General features: G+C 45.5%; 1 long non-coding RNA gene across 4 annotated transcripts in view; it reads left to right on the top strand.

Annotated features, from left to right (window-relative positions):
• LOC141741798 (uncharacterized) overlaps positions 1 to 15,276 on the top strand; it is a 201,610-nt gene that overhangs the window by 174,781 nt on the left and 11,553 nt on the right. For all 4 annotated transcript variants that reach the window (XR_012586474.1, XR_012586473.1, XR_012586472.1 and 1 more), the window contains 3 exons: positions 10,246 to 10,414; positions 11,719 to 11,835; positions 12,678 to 12,791. This is a non-coding gene — a long non-coding RNA (uncharacterized LOC141741798). The remainder of the gene's footprint in view (positions 1 to 10,245; positions 10,415 to 11,718; positions 11,836 to 12,677; positions 12,792 to 15,276) is intronic.

A 15,276-nucleotide genomic window follows, 5' to 3' on the forward strand; every position in this document is an offset into this window, starting at 1 on the left:
GGTGGGGCCTCCGGGGACCGGCGCAGGAGCCCACTCGTCCCAGGGCAGAGAAGGCGAAGGAGGTGGAGCTGCAAGCTGGAAAAGTGTGTGATATTAGAGTGACTGCTGAGTTTATTCTCCAACAAGCGTTAGCATGCTCCTCTGGCTTGATTGTTTTGGTGATTGTGGCAAAGTGCAGGTGTTATGCAATGGTAGGACTGGTAACACTGGCCACTGCCAACTGTGGTGCCAGGAATCATTTATAAGCTTCCCAGCAATGAGCTCTGTCAGCACATGCTTCCCCTCCGCCTCCTGTTAGCATCACAGGCACCGCCGTTGAGCCAAGCCGTGTCGTGAATGAGACACCCCTTCCATCAGCAAGGACCATACCGGTCCTCTGGGAGAAGGGCTTCTTGCCCCCTTGAGACCCCGGTGCTGTGCCCTCGCCATCCTCTATTAACTCTTGCAAACTAGCTCTGCAGCTCAGCCAAGAGAAGCCGAAACTCCAGCATCGCCTTACCAAGAGGGACGTTTTGGTAAAATGGAAAGATTTCGAAATCTCAACAAGAAAGGCTGTGAGATTGCCTTGAGTGTTTGGAATAATGTATGTGTGCATATATCTAGGTATACCTGCATAACTACATGAGCCAAATGACTTGCTTTGGCTTGCTTATCATTCTAAGACATAAAACAGGTAATCTAGCTTTATTTGACACCTAGGATAATCATCCAAGAAAATGAGAGGCTCTGTAATGGAGGTCTGTAAACAGGTCTTGCAGGTCATTCGCACAAGCTGGCTCTGCACGCCAGGGCTCTATGGAAACGTGGCTGTAAACACTGTGTTGGATCAAGGGCTTCTCTACTGACAGAAAAGACGAACGCTAAAGCTTTACAAAACTGAGTAAGTCTCAGAAAATGATTCACTCTCTTAATTAATTTTCCATTTTAGTTGGTGGAATGCCCTTAGGTGGCTGCAGTGGGCTCGGATTTCTTCTTTCTGGGCAGAGTTCACCTTTGCACAAGGACTGGGAAACTCTCCTCTCCCACCCTCCGTGCATTGAGCAGCCCAGGCAGGATCCTTTAAGGGAATATTTTCCTCTACCCAAATCATTCTGAATCACACTAATTTCTTAAGGCACAGTCACATGTGGCTCAGAGGCTTATTTAATTGCCAGCGCAGTGGTATGCTGGGAAGCCTGTAGCCTTGCTTTGTTAAGCAATGCCCCGTTCCCATCTCATAGAAAGTATCCCCAAGTGCATCACGGCCGTTTTCTGTCACGACAGCCGCCGGTAAAAGCAGCCGTACGTGCGAGCAGTCCTTCTCGCAAGGGGTGCAGCGTTCTGCGGGTTCGTTTCCCAGTTGCCTTCGTGCTCGGACTCCTTGTTCGCTGGGTGAATCAAGCACTCGTAAAATGAGGCGAGCAGAGTCAGGCACGCGTTCCCTAACCGTGCAGGATTCGCTTGCCCATGCTCTGCCGTCTTCTGCTGGTGCGGCCGGAGCAAACTCATGCTGCAACGTGAATGTTCGCACGCTGCTTTTGTGTGGAGTTTGTGTGGCCACTGGAGTTCAGTAGAAACAGTTTGCTTGTGTTCTTTTGAGTAATAACAAATTGAAGGCTCTGCTCCAGCCGTTTCTTCCATGATTTACGTCTACATCCTTAGGCACAGTTTTCCCACTGAAATCCTGTACTCTGATCGGGAGACAGGACGGAAGGAGTGGAAAGAGTCCTCATGCCATGCCCCAGGCAATCCTGTGCCTTATCTCTCCCAGCTCTCCCCCTCGATATGCTTGGAGAAATGACTAAGCTGGGGAGAGGAGCTGGAGCAACACGATGTAGGTGCGTAGGAGGTTGCCAGTGGGGCTGTTCCAGCTTACGCTGGGAGTCACCTTGACCCAGCGTTACAAGGGAAACGTAGAACTCCATTTCTTCTTTCCATTCCTGCCCCACAAACTGCACGGCATAAAATGTATCACTTTCTTATTTTCAAATAGCATTTCTATATGCATTATTAATGTAACTAAAACCCAAACCTTCAATTTATCACTCCCTGGACACTCGCACTTAGAAATGTGTGTTATATCATTGTCTGTTTAGAGATGGTGTTAAGTTCTAGCTGGAAAAGAAAGGTGTGGTGTTGGGAACTGTATCTTTCCCAGAAGGAACAACAAAGTTTTTTGGTTTTTTGTTTTTTTTTTTTAGGACAGCGGTGTGTAAGGGTCTCCCCTGATCTGGGTGTAGGCGGACAGCAGGGTAATGAGAGGGCATGGTCCACTTCACTCTATCCCACCAGGCAGGCGCTACGATTTGTTTGCTTCTGCCATTGTGCCTTCATTAATGGGTGGTTTGACTGTTTTCCCCCTTCTGGTATTGTCCTGATAAACCAGTTTAAAACCCAAAATGTAGCCCACTAATAAATCATGGTTATTTAGTTCTATCAGGCTTTCATCTGGCTAAGCCTTAAATTTCCACTGCCCTGAGGAACACTTAGATTAGGGATGCTCCATATGGTGCCAGAGAGGAAAGAGGGTTTATGTAGCTGGGGGTTTTTAGCAAACCGTCAGAAGCTTTAGGTTTTCACTTTACTCCTGAGAAAAGTTGCCGGCAGAAGAATAGGTTCTCCCAGTCAGATGGCAGAAAAATTACTGACACCTCTAAGAAGCCAAGTAGGGACTGGAGTTTTGTCCCAGTGAAATTTTTAAAGTCAAGATTCCCATTAAAGCCATGGGAAGTCAATGGAGATATTGCCATTCATTTCAGAAGTCTTTGAGGTGTATCATGTATCCCATACAGTAAAAAATCTCACAAGCTGTTCAAAACCTGCCTTAGGTGGATTTGGGCAGCAGGTCTGCGTTAGAGGAGAAGGACACATCCACTCCCTTCCCTGAGGAGGAGAGAAGGTGCAGAATATACACCTGTTGGCTTATCTACAGCATGATTTGGCCCCGGAGCAGCCACTGCCCATTGCAGGGAGCTACAGGGGATGTGCCACCCATCCAGCCATTGTCCCTCATGAGGTCTCATCAACATTTGTCCTGAGCCGGTTGAGCTGCAGTGGAGCAATCGGGAGTCACCAATGCTTTGGAGCCCCTTGTGATCCATGCAATGGTGGGGTGGAGACTACAGTTTCTTTGGTTTCTTTCTTCCCTCCAGCAGATGGGAAAATAGCTCTTTTGTGGAAGGCTGAAGGATGGGAGCCAACCAGTGTTAGCACGCATGCCGTGTGGAGGCCTATGCCTTCAGGCAGGAATTAGACAAGATAGTTGAGTTGAAACGAGAAGAAAGTGCTCCTGAAGCTCTCTGTGGTGGCGTGTAAGGTTTCCTTCCTAATGTCTAGAACCTGCACTCAACTGCGCTTGGGAGAAGCCGGCTGTTTTACTCTGGATACTGTCAGCAGGGCCAGGATTTCGACTCCCGTAACTAGCAGCTCACGTCAGGACTTCAGTGTGCCAAGGCAGCAAAGGGGTCCCTTCTCCAAACATCTGCCCCCAGCACCCCACTAGGAGGAGAAAAATATGAGCACAGGGAATTAAAGTGACAGCCCCCGCGATCTGGCATATGTCACCGCCTCCGAGGCTGATTTAACTGGGCAGCAGGTAGAAAAGACAAATATTCACTAGAGGAGCTGGAGAAAATGGAGGCAAGGCAGAATGAGATAAAACCTATTAGAGAGAGTGTTTTACAGAGCAATTCCTTGGGGGGCTGGGAAGGAAGGAGAAAGCTCACCATAAATGGAAAAAGGCTTGAACTATAATTAATTTACCTTGTCTGAGCTTTTTACCACATTTCTACCGTATTTCCATGCACGAGAAGAAAATGCGCCAAAACTCGCGTGTTCTGTATTTTTTAAAGTACGCAACAGATGACTGTCTCAGGAGAGATGAGCATGGGAGTAGGTTTGCTCAGTCTGTGTAAGGGCTTGTGATGGTCTCGGACTCTGGCTTCGGATGAAATAATCAACCCAGAGTGGAAGGTCGTTTTTTGGAAAGGCAGTACGAGAAAAGATGCTGCTGCTGTCTGCGCTGCCTGACTCCTGCAAATTACCAACGTAAAGGAGAGCTTTTCTTGGAAATGCGGAGGCAAGAGGCTAAGCTCCACTGCTTGCACTTAGCCCAGTGGGCGTCAGGAGCGGTGAAAGCAGCTCCCCTCCCAAAGCTGCTGGTCACTCCAAGTCGATCTGGGATGTGACAGTCAAACCAGGTTCTCCCTGGCTCAGGCCTTGCCAAAATGAGACTGGGAAATGAGACTGTATTTAACATTTCTAGCACCAACTGCGGTAGATTCCGGCTCGGTTACCCGTGTGGGTTCTGCAGGTAAACGTAAGCCTGTACCAAATGCGATTTGTGCCTCTCACAGTGGTGTCAGCGGCAGAAGAGACACTGAAAGATTCGATCAGCCTGAAGCCAGAACTCACATAATCGCTTTTGCTGTGTAGAACTAAGGCAGATAAAAATGACAGGATTCCAGCGAAGGTCTGAACTGTCCCCAAGTTCAAGGCTGCTTGGATCAGGGGCTGGAGTCTGCTGGGAAATCAAGGCTAAATTTTGCACTTTCCCCTTTATAGTGTTGACTATACAGGAAAAAAAGAAATATATGGAAAGAAGCAAAGTATATATGTATATATACTCCTGCAGCCTAAGAGCTGGTTTGAGTACTGCATACTTTTATGTAGAACTCAATAAAATGCATTTGCAAACATAATTACAGATGCAGCAATGTTCTCTAATAATGGATTATATAAAGCATGTTATGAAATGCATTCATATCAAGTTCTTGGCAAATTATACTACCTACTGTAACCAGGTGTTATAAAACCGATTATGGCTCTATAGGAATTACCGACACAATGTATGTACCCCTTAAATACAATACAGTTTCAGGTGGCTGTAACACGTGCTGTAGAGGGTGGTGGAGTTGTTTCGAACACGCTGGAGCCGGCAGCACACGAGGGGAAGCCGTTCTTGGGGAAAGCACGGTGATAAATGGTGCTTCAGTGCGTATCGGCCGACCCTTGGCGCGAGGCCTGCAGGTTGATCCAGCTCCCCTTATGTGCCCAAGGCGTTTTGTCCTCTTTTGTAGTCCTTCTGTAAATTCCCATCAAAATACGTGGCACTTTGCTCGCCTAAATAATGAACGAAAAATAATTAAGACCCTAGTCCTGAATTAATATCGAGCATTTATGATGTTGCTTCAACTTGCTGGGTTCCCACACGAAGGCTTTATGCGAAGCCTTTTCAGCTGAGTGGAAATTTACTATTGAATTGGGCAATATCTGAATAAAGTCTTGGTTTAATTTTGTCAGGTTAGTTCTTTAGGGCAGAAGGGATGTTATTCTGAGTTATTAGGTTGTGTATTTTGCTGTGTCATGAGAAAAACAAATGGATTTCTTATTCTACTTCCTCATCGCTAAAAACAACCTCTAGTAAAAGATAAGCAGAACCAGTACAGATAAAAAGGAAGCCCCTTCCCTTTTCTCCCTGCAGTGAACCTTTACCCAAACTCTTTTTTTTTTTGCATGGTTCCTGTTGTTTTTCATATATTTCCTAGTTCTGCCTAGGACAGGGAGCACAGTCACAACCGCACGAGTTGCCGTCATCTTGTTTCTTTGCTATTCAGAAAAATCTTCTCCAGCTCAGTTTTTATGACAACGGATGTTTGAGTAGTTGGAGAAAGCAAATAGCGCATGGACCACCAGCGAACTACGGTTTCAGCTTAAGCATTCAGCTGCAGAAACATATCCCCCAATATATCAGACAAAACCTTTCTGAGAATGAAATGCACCATATTGCATGCCCAAAGCCCAGCTCTCTGGATCAAGGGACGTGCCTGCAATTGAGCGAGATGCCTTTTCAAGCTGTTTTCCTGCATATTTTTCCTATGAAATCCAAGTAGATTGTGGTGTATAACCACTCTTATGCAGACAGGAGGTTGGGATGCAGCTGGGACGTACGCGTAAACACAGAAACTTAGATTTATTTCCATAAAATCAGCTACACCGATAACTTGCAAGTCCATCTTTCCTGCAAGGGCCTCAAAGCCCTTCACAAATACCGTTGGAGGCTCAGAACGTTCTTGCACTTGGGTAAACTTGCTCTTAGAGAGCTTAAGTGATTTACTCGAGGTTTCCCAGTAAATCAGAGGTAGAAGTGAAACAGGATCATGACTGCAAATGACATCCTTTAACCTTTGGAGGTGCTACCGTGTGCAAATAAAGGCCTGACCCTGCTAGCCTCGCTCATGTGAGCCCCGTCTCTGAAATGAATGGAATGACTGGCGTGAGAAAAGGGCTGCAGTATTGGCCTCTTTAGGCCTTTCTCTGTGAAGTGTTTATTTCCCAAGAGGTACCGTTTGGCTTCACCTCCTACCAAAGTGTCTTACAGCAACAACAACAGCAACAGCAAGAGAAATCTCAATTTCGGTTTTTTCCCCTTTAGCGCATAAAAGCCAGGTTGCAAGGCGAGAGCTCTCTCTGGGTAGGCGCTAAGCCACCGGGACCTGAAGACACTCGGTGTTCCTTGGAAATGGGCTCTTGACTTTCTCTTGCTTTTCTCCTTCACAGGGAAAGAAGAGATTTGGGGTCACAGTATGGACCTCCACGTTTCTCAGCTGGTAAAAACCGTAGTCCATATTTTTTCTTTAGCAAATGTTTGGCTCTACCCCAACTTCAGCAATCCCACAGACGAATATGTAAGAAAGACTGCATTAAAAATATAATGTAAAAATATGTCTTTAATAAAAGGAAACGAGAATTCCAAAATTCTTTCTTCTTTCTCTGCAGGAAAAAAAAAAAAAAGGTTTCCTGCTACAAGCCACTTTTTTTGCCTATTGAAGTCTCTGTGCTTCTTCTTGCACTTCTTTAGCAGGCTTGAAATGAATGAAGAGGTAGGAGATGAGAGAGTGACACAGGTAGTAAATTATGCAAGTTACATAAATGCCCGGCAATAGCGAGCAGATTTCAATGCTAATGCAGACGGCAGAGATTTCTACCGTTAAGGAAGGAAGGAAGGGGGGAACCTGCAGCATCTGAAGAGGAATGGGCTGACTGAGCTCCAGAGCCTGCTCCAGCCTGCAGAGAGGGGAGGCTGCCGCAGCCGGGGAAAGTGGAAGCGACTCCTGAAACCTGCAGCAGTGACAATTCCCTGAAACCCGAACCTCGGGGAGAAAGGGAAAAAAGATCATTAACTGCGAGCGAGGCGAGCTTGTGGAGGAGAGAAGAAAAAAGGGAAGAAGAGGGGAAAAAAAAAAAAAAAAACAACACAAAACCTCTTTAACTCTGGAGTTTTTAAAAGTGCCCTTGTTTGTTTTCTTGGCAGAGGAGCGGAGCATTTGGCACCCATCCTTGGAAGGTGGCCCGGCTCTAAAAATGCTGGGGTTGGCCCTTTCCGTGCTGTTGCTAAGCCGATGGCCCAATAGCCGGCGGGGCCCTCCAAACCCCACCCCGTGCTCCGGCCGCATCCAGGCTCCAGCCCGCCTGTGTTAAAAGCCTCCCTTCTCCCACTTGCTAATAATAATAATTTAAAAAAAAAAAAAGGCCAAGAAGTGCCGAGTTTATGCAAGCAAACCCAAGAGCTCGGCAGAGGAGCTGGGGAGCACCAGCCCGGAGCCCCGCGGGGCTGGATGGGATGGATGGGATGGATGGGGCTCTGCGCTGGGCTCCCGTCTGACTCGTTCTGCTCTCCCTCCTCTGCTCCCACAGCCTCAAGGTATAGGGCAGAAACAAAGGGGTTTTTTTCTCTCTCCCCCCCCACCCCCCTTCCTTTTTTCTTTTTTAATAACTTTATCAACTCTGAACCCCAGGATGATTTGTGTGTTTCATACTCTCTCTGTGCTGTTACTCTCGGTTAGTATTTGGATCATTTCCATTTCTCAGTTAAAAACTCTTTTTCTTTTTTTTTTTTTCTTTTTTTTTTTTTTCTTTCCCCCCAGTTGTTTGTGGTTTTGCATGAAAGGGCATTGTTAACTCTTTCACCGCCCGGTTGGAAAGGGCTGTCTTGGCTCAGCGTCTTACAGCAGGCGTTTCTGGAAGAGCAAAATAAAAGTGCTGGGTTTCAAAAACGCAGGCTGAAAAAAAAAAAAAAAAAAAAAAAAGAGTAGCAATGGAAAAGATTTACATTGAAACTGCTACTGTGGGATAACCCGAGCTAGAAAAGCAGAGCGCCTATTATTTATTTACAAGAGCCCTGACTGCTTCGGCACGGCGGTAGATGAGGCCTTTCCAAGCTGGTGCTCGAAAGCATCGCTTTGGTGGGGCAGAAGGGGACAGGTTTGGTAAAAGCCTGGGAGAAGACGACTGTCCTGGCTGCCCCACGGGGCCGGGGGAGCCGGGCCACCTCGAGCTGCCAGCCCTCCCCGGGTCAGTCTGTGCACAAAGCCTTGCTTTTGTGTGCAAAATGGGGAAATCTGCGCTTTTTTTGTTACCTAAGTAAAAAACAAGCAAAAAGGTGCGCTTTTCCACCGAGGCTGTGTTAAACGCGGTGTCACACTTGCCCGTGGGTAAACGGGAGATCCTGGGCATACCGGGGATACGCATAAAGCGTGGGAAGAGCTGGGGAAATTTTCACTGGAAGTTGTAAAAAGTGGAGGATCAGTTTTCCCTGTTGTCCGTAGAGATGAGAGACCGGGAAGTTGGCATCTGTCATTTAAAACCTTTTTTCCACACGCCCCCCCGCCTCTTCACCCACAGTTGCAGCAAGTGGGTACCGTCTCGCTGCCGTGGGGAGACGCAGCTGGGGGCGCGTGTGGACGCCCGCGCTGCTCGCAGGAGCCTTCCCTGATGAACTCCTCGGGCTTTGAGGGACAGCTACAAACAGGGAAGACGTAAATATTGGGCAGCAGCTAGGATAAGTTATCTTTTCCTTTTAAAAAATAACATGTGATGCCCTCAGGTTTTATTGTATTTATGGGTGTTTATTATTTCTTTCTGGAGATGAGAAAATAATCTTGTTGGAACCAATAGGAATGTAAATTTAACGTTTCATGCTACATGTGAATTAAATGACACAACATTTCTCGTGTAAGTTCTGAAAGCACATAAAAACCCCCCTTCCTATATTTGCACGTCCTGTGGTAATTAGCACATGAATATTTTCCATTTTTAGTCTCTGAAAAAATACTTTTACACCGGTTAAAACAAGCGCATATTTTTCCAGCATCCTCCCCGGTATGATTGCTGTTCTTAAATACTTGTCTGCACGTTTGTATGTGTGTTTGTTGTGCCTGTTAGTTCAGTTTTGTAGAACAAATGGAGAAAACGAAAATATAGATTTTTAACCGCAACAAGATTCCCTGCAGACAGGATTTTTCGTACAGCTATAGAAACGCAGCAGCTCGTAGGAAGAGCACAGCATGTAATTCTACATACATCACAGCCCTTTTTTATTACTCTTACCGCACCAGCTGAATGGAGAATTACAAAAACTATATGTCCCTGATTCTGTAAAGATTTTAAAAAGAAGCTTAACTGTAGGCATACAGGTAACTTCAAAGGGAATTAAGTGAAAACAGAAGATGTGAGTAGTTCATGACAGATGGATGCATTAGAGAGAATGATCTACACAAAACTTGATCCAGAAGTTCTGGAATTACATTAATTGACCTTGGTGAGCTAAACAAAAGCTCATTGGAAATTATGTTCAGAATTTAAACCCAAGACTTTTACAGAATAAAAGCCAGTGTAATGGATGTTCATATTATTGCCTATCCGCTGACTTTTCCATAGGCAAAGGGTGAAAACCCGGCACTGCGGAAGGGAGCGGGAGTATTGCCATTGATTTTACTGATGCCAGAATTTTGCCCCAAACACTTAGACTTCCTCTGGCTCTGAGGTTTTTTTTATTAACTTTGACATGGTTTTCTGCATCTATGCTGTCGCATTGCATGGGGTGCAAAAGCATTTTAAAATTAACAACGGGCTTGAGCTGCAGAGCACGGCTCATTGATCAAACCTCTGGATCCACCTCGACAAAGTTTGATTAGATGTTTGATTCAAGCCTACCGTATAGACACATCTCTTTGTACCTTGGCAATTTTGTTGGCACACCTGTTGTGGCCGGGTTGGGAAATTTTGTGCACGTAGCAAATCCTGGGCTAGTGGGGCAAACTAAGCATTGATTTTGTTTCACCGCATCGGAGCAAGCTATGTCAACTACTGCACATCGCTTTGTGATCGTGCTGAAGCCGCTCCGACAAAAAGCCACCTCAGCAAGCTGTCATTTTAATGTTTTATCCGTTTTCTCTTTGTGTACGTTTGCTCCACATTTCCGTGAAGCCTCATCTCTCCTGCCCACCGCCATAGGCTACAAGTCTGCAGCAAAAGTCAGTCTCCAACACGGCACATATAAGGAAACAGGAAAATTCCACCCAAAACATTCTGATCGCCGGCTTTCCTACTGAAATCCCCTCCCGGTCAGGAAGAGAAGAGGAGAAGCGAGACGGTGGTAGGTGACACCTGCACAGGGGCAATACTAGACCTCTTGCAGCCGAGAGCATTATCCTCCTTGTTTGCTGCAGGACACGGGACACCGTCCCCGTGCGATGGCCGCAGTGGGAACCCCTACGTGCCTCGCTACCGCAGCCACCTGTGCAACGCCCGTGTCCATTTATCACTTCAAACTAAACTAAACTAAACAGCTATATTGTAATACTGCAAATTAGAGGCCTTCTATATCATAATTTTAAAGCACTTAAGCTTGTGTTATCTTTTAGCTCTTTATTCATCTAACTGGTAAAGACTTTGAAGACCTAATCTAGTTCCCATTAAGACAAAGAGGAGAATTTCATTCTCTGTGAAGTGTTATCCCTCGGGAAGCCAAAACCTTTGGTGTCTGCCTTAGACATTTATATGTTACAAGCATTAACAACCCAACCCTATAGATTTTTCTCCATCAGTGGGGAAGTTTTATTCTTATCCCCACTTTACAGGATGAAATCTCTCATTCGCTGAAGTATGTGAGCATGTGCCAGTTTCAACAGAGCTGGTGGAATCTTTCCAGGATGGCCTAAGTTTGCCAAAAGTGCAATTCGAAGTGGAAAACTATTCGCAAATTCAGGTTGAATGCAATGAAGAGTTTTGTCAGAAAGAAAATCGGGGGAATTTCTTTCCTCAGGAAAGTTTAAATGTTTCATTTCAGTATTTTCAAAATAAACTCTGTCATTTCGACCTTTCTTAAACCACTTCCTTTTCAAAGGTAACCTCTTTTTTGTTCATTATTATTTTGAAAGTAACACAATAAATAGAATATTAGACTTCTCAGGAAGAGAGCAAATTGTCACTGCTTTAAGTTTCATTTTGGCGTTTTAAAATGGAGGTTTTTTTCAGCTAGAACTGTTTGTTGTTTAAATTTCGGGTTAAAAACAATATGAAATCTTCCATTCTAGATCAATGAAATGGATCTGAGCCGATCCAAAATGAAAGTTTTGGGGTGACTTTATGTCTGTTCCACTAGAACATTGTGTTTGGGGCTCAACCCCACCTGAATCATTTTTTTCCAGTTTGCCGTTCAGCCACCAGATTGAAGGGAACACGTTCGTACAGCTCCGACTCCCAACAGCTTAACAGCCCTATTGTTTTCAGTTGACTCCGGTGAAACTACCTGCGCTGGGAGTCAGCCACGTGGATTTGAGTCTCCCTGAACCGATGCCTAAACAAACCGTGGGGAGTCAGACGGGGTGACGGGCAGGGCCCGGGCGTCCTGGCTGGTCCCTCTGGTGCTCTGAGTTCAAGACCCTTTCTTTCCTCCAGGTTTGCCGAGCTCTCTCCAACACACCGGGCTTGCGAAGGAAGGATGGAGGCTGGAAGGGGAATTATTTTCTTTGCAGCTGCTCGATGCCTATGACCCAAATTGGGGAAGCGTGTAAGGTGGGCAGCAAAGGAAAGAAATGCCTGGGCGACTTTGAAGCTGAGATCTGGGCTAAAAATTTCAGTGGTTCTTATATTAGCCTGAAATGTGCTTCTCCCTCTTAGGAACATAACGTCCTTTAAATAAATACCCAGATAGCTTCCGTTGGTTACCAAGAGCTTTCCCCTCTTCTGTTAATAGCTCCTTCTAATAATTCAAAGTAAGTGATAAAATAAAAATGAGTTGGAATAATTCTGCAAAGACGACTTCTAGCCAATTAGTCTGTTAAGGGAACAGTGGGAACAACAAACATGTTAATTTAAACATATACCTCTAAATAGCGTAATTACCTTTTAAGTTTTAAACTGTACACAAGAAAAGAAAAAGATTCCAACCAGACAACAGAGAAGGAAACACGATCCAAAGGATGCTTACTACACACCGGAAGATTTTCCACCAAACTAAGTTTTATTAACTTCCCAATGCCATGCGATACGTATCTGCGGCTCCCTCGTGCTGCCTTAATTTGTTGCAGTGTATGACGAGTTGTAGTCTGATCTAGCCTGACACGCCATGGTACGTGCAGTGAACGTATAGCATGATGCGAGAGTTGAAAACCAAAGACAAACAGCCCTAAAGAGAGAGTTAAAAGCACGATCCAGCAGGGGCCTGCATCCATCAGAGGGAGAGCATTTGAAACGGCACACTTTGCACTTGCAAGTAAATAAACACGGATTGCGTGCTATAGCTGGGAGTGAACAAGAGAATTCGACCCAGTGTTCCCACAGACAACTTCGTTTCTTTTCCTCCCTGTATACTAGTTAACGTGCTTTGTAACGGCATCTTTTTTATCAATTTGTAGGGAAACAGGGTGTCGTGGACCCGTAAACCCCACTGCAATGAGAAGGGTGGAATTGCTTGCTGCCTGCTGGAGAAAGAGATGAACCCAGCTGCTGCTGCTGTAACGCGATGCTCTGTGAGTGAAGATCTTCTGTTCCTTATTATGTTGGTAAAAGCACCGGTAATTCAGCTGGCTTCATTTCTGGCCAACTTTGGGTTCCCCTTCTAAAGACACAAAATATGTCTGGGCTATCACTGAAGGAGTTGCGTTGCCCAGGATTCCTCTGGCGAAGGGGATGTGCTGTTCCGCATCTGCGGGTTCAGGGAGAAGCTACTGCCCAGTTGTAGCAATGTTAGTTGCATTCAAATTTTTAAAAGCTCGACAGGAAACAGGTCATTTTTTGTCATTTAGTGAATGAAGGAATTGGTAATTATGACAATGAGGTCATGTTGAAGGGATCGTTATAAAAACCACACAACAACAATACATCTGCTTTGCTCCTTTTGTCTCAGGTATCGTCTGAGGTGTTTCTGGGGGTCCTGGGATCCAGAGTTTTGGGGCATTACACGCATCTGATTTTCACACTAGAAAACTAAAGCACACTAGCATAGCGCAAGACCTGTATTTGGGCCACAAAAGAGTATAAAAATCCAGGTAAACGTGGCAGTAATTTGTAATGAATTCTTCATCGCTTCATTTTATAAAGACTCTGCTGGTTTGACCCAGTGAAAGCTGCCTTCATTTAGGTCCCTTTGGGCTCAGCATCGAGGGTCTAGCTAAGAGGCTGGAAATTTCAGTGGTTATTCAAGTTTATCTTAAAGTGTTCTTAAAGCTGCGTCTGTGGTGTTGAACTGCCTTGCTCTGAGTGACTGGGATGATGAACTGGGCAAGTGCTGCGTCTGGTTAGTGTTTCTCCAGAGTGTGCGGGACGATCACTCATCCGGAAAAAAACACTTTCCACTCTACGTGAGCATCAGTGGAAATGCTGAGCGTGTTCAGTGCTGTTCTCTTTTTATCATAGAAAAGCGACATTCTCTATGGACCTGCTCCAAAGCCTGATCGTGTCAATGAAAGGCCTCCTATTGACTTCAGTGTGACTTGGAGTGGTTCCTAAAACGGGGAACAAAGCAGCAGACTTCATAAATCTTCTGATGTGGTCCTTAAAGCAAGAATCCAGACCACATGGGGCAAAGGTTTGTGATTAGAAAGACGATTTGGCCTCTCTTTCTTCCTGAACTGAGCCATTCAGGTCTTACTGAAGATTCATTCTTCGAGAAAAATCATATGCCGGTCGGCACGGGGGATAGTCAGTGTGTTAAGTGCTGCATTATGCCTTTTACTTTTCATTATGGTGTGAGATTTGATTAAGGCAGTCGGTGACGCTGTGCTTAGGAACAGAAGAAAAAAAAAAAAAAAGCCGAAAAAAAGCCAGTGGAGCCACAGGGCTAAAACATGTTGCTGAGAAGTGAAATGATTGAAGGTGTGGAGGGGAGAGGAATTCTCGCAGCAGGGTTGGCACCAAAGTGGTATTGAGAGGCTTCAAACTGCCGTGAAGCGTGTGCTGGTACTTTCATCCTACACCTTTACCATGATGCGGCCCCTGTTTGTGTAGGAGAGCGTCCCGGCGTGAGGGCAGAGGTGCACACGGATGCCCACGCTCCGAAACAGGGGGCAATGCTCAGCAGCAGCTGCTGCTCGCTGCAGTCCATTGCCTGGTTACGGCTACTGCCTTAGACCTTTCCGAGGGAGGTTTTTAAAAGTATTTGGGAAATTAGCAGGAGTCGAACCTCTCTGTCCCTTTGTGCCGTTGACAGAAAACCACTTTTATTTCCTTTCCTAGCGGGTATGACCTTTCCTTCTCTCCCTTTAGACCTCCTGCGTGTCCTCCAGAACTTAGTGCTGGCCCTGACTATGTTAAAACACATCGGGAAGGGAAAGCCTGCTCGCCGCACAACTTTCTGTCACGACTCTTTCAGCATTTGACTCACAAGGGTAATTTGGCTTTATCGCTCCCTAAGTGCGCTGTAGATGCCTGATTTGCAAGGCACATAATGCGAAACATCATGTTATCGCGTGGAACCTCTTTTCCACACTGCTCTATATATGTCATTCAACCTTTTAATTTGATTAGGAGTTTAATTTGCATGGGACCGTGTTTATTCTTTTACTGGAATGTATATATACTATTAAATGTATGATGTAAGTTAATCCAAAGCTAAAGAGGCCAATAAAAGCTGGTTCCTGAAGGAGGAAGAAAAAAGAGCACAGCTCAATGGAAGAAAAGCTTGGTAGGAGTCCAGAGTCCTGACTCATTGTTAGCCTCAAGAGCGTCCTGACTAGCATCAACGTGTTCTGGAAGCAATGTGATTTTCCTACCGTATTAATGAAAAAAAAAAAAAAAAAAACCAACATAAAAATGTAATGCTAAAACAATAGGACATACCAGAAAATTTCCACTGAGGAATGGGACTCTCTAATAAGCTCGTGCCAGAATGATTTCCATCCTGGTCGCGTAATCTGGGCGTCTGGCAAAGTGGCACGGCTCTGTGCCCACCGTGGAAAAGTGAGCAGCTCTTGTAGGTGCTTAGACGCTTTCTTCGATACCACGTGCTTCAGAAAG

Source organism: Larus michahellis, chromosome 4 (assembly GCF_964199755.1).
Source record: "Larus michahellis chromosome 4, bLarMic1.1, whole genome shotgun sequence".
Taxonomy (NCBI): Eukaryota; Metazoa; Chordata; class Aves; order Charadriiformes; family Laridae; genus Larus; species Larus michahellis.